The sequence below is a fragment of the Austrofundulus limnaeus genome, unplaced genomic scaffold, assembly GCF_001266775.1.
Source record: "Austrofundulus limnaeus strain Quisiro unplaced genomic scaffold, Austrofundulus_limnaeus-1.0 Scaffold105, whole genome shotgun sequence".
Classification (NCBI taxonomy): Eukaryota; Metazoa; Chordata; class Actinopteri; order Cyprinodontiformes; family Rivulidae; genus Austrofundulus; species Austrofundulus limnaeus.
This window is the reverse complement of record NW_013952507.1, coordinates 436985-438766: the sequence shown is the minus strand read 5'-3', so window position 1 is coordinate 438766 and position 1782 is coordinate 436985.

Sequence of the window (1782 nt, the reverse complement as noted above, 5' to 3'; positions counted from 1 at the left end):
GGGTCCTCCGGAGGACCCGGCCTGTCGTTTTGGACACAGCCGGAGTCGCAGAGCGGTGGGGTGGGGAGGAGCTCTGCCATGAGGAAGTTTGGCTCAAAGACACGCCCCAGAGGAGGAGCTTGTCCCAAAAGGACACAACCCAGAGGTGTTTCTAGTCCCCACCTGTCGTTTTGCTCCTCAGCATGGCTTCCTAAAAACACTGCAGGATTTCTCAAACATGCATGAATGAGTCAAAGCAAGGCTTTGGGCATGTTTTTATGAGAGTATAACATTATAACATGATATAAAACTCAAAAAAGTTGATTTTACATGATATTGCCCCTTTTAAGACTTTTTAAAGACCCTGCATGAATCCTAACACCACATTTTAGCTCATTATCTGTAAAACCAATGGAGTTCTGGTGATCTTTAGGTGGATTTAGTGGTGGGTAGGGCTGAGAGATATGCCCCCCCACCCCATCCCAAATTTGATTTTTGATTTTAATCMATTTGTTTCCCACTTAACGGAGTGCCTCTGTTTCAGGTGTCGAAACAAATTAGTTGTTCTGCTTTTTGTAGCGAGAGCCTTCAAACAGATTTTGCAGTGAGGTGTTCATTGCTCCAAGTCTGAGGTTGTGAAACCAGTTCCAGAAAACTGAAGGAACAGTGCCTTTTTTTTTTGGGAAGTAGATCCTCTTTGCTAGCTGCTATATTGTCATGTCATGTACCAAACGTCTTGAGCAGCTGGGGTGACCTCTGAACTACAGAAACCGCAAAAAGAGCATTGATGGGGAAAAAATATGGATTTTCCCAAAACGAAATCTTTATAAATGGCAAATTCAAATTAATCGATTAAATCGATTTATCGCCCAACCCTTATGGCGGCCATTTTGGCTTGAAGTGACTCCAAAAGTAAATCAGTTGACGTCTACCCTAAATATTTTGCTAATAGACAAACAGGGTCAACAGATACAAAGATAGGCAAAAACGTTATCACCTGCCTTTCCTTTCTTCTGAGGGTGATAAATCAGAGATAATAGTAAAAAAAATCCCAATAAGTTTAAACTTTAGGTTGGATTGTTCTGATGGTGCAGATTTAACTGTGTCGGACGAGAAACGTTGTTGAAAATGAGTTGAATTCTGACTGAACAGGAGGCAGAAACATAAAAACAGACCGTCCCCGTCGCCTCTATCCGGTCTTGTTTACTTTGTCCTATTTTTAGCCACCGGGCTCTTCAGAGCAGCGCCGGCCCGTTGTCATAGAAATGGGCCYGCTCGTCCATTAGCTGCTCAGGTCACATCCACCGGAGGACGGGGRGCAGCTGCAGGGAGATCAATCACCTGACGGGGATTTAAACACACAGGTGAGAGGATCAAAAACCACCTGAGGTTTACTCTGAGAGACCCATGTCAGCTGTTACAGCTCCGTCATGTTCAGACCACTGTGACCTAAAAACCTGACGTTATTTCTATACAGGTTTGAGCAGCAAAACCCAGCAGAGAAAAGCTCAAAGTTCAGCTGTTAGATCATCATCATTGTCAGAAAGTTTGTAGATTTTCTCCCACCAGTTTCATAATCTCCAGCTTTCCCTCGGATGAACCTGATGTTTTCATGCAAATGACTGCGAGCCGAGAGGAAAAAACATCTGAAAGTTGAGAACTTTCTGCGCTTTAGCTCACAAAMCAGCAAAGTTCTGCAGTAATGAGCAACAAACACAACCTAAATTTAACCTTTCTGTTAAAAAATATGTACTTTTACTTTGTAAAAAGGTATTAATAAACAGAAACAAAAATCTAAACTTT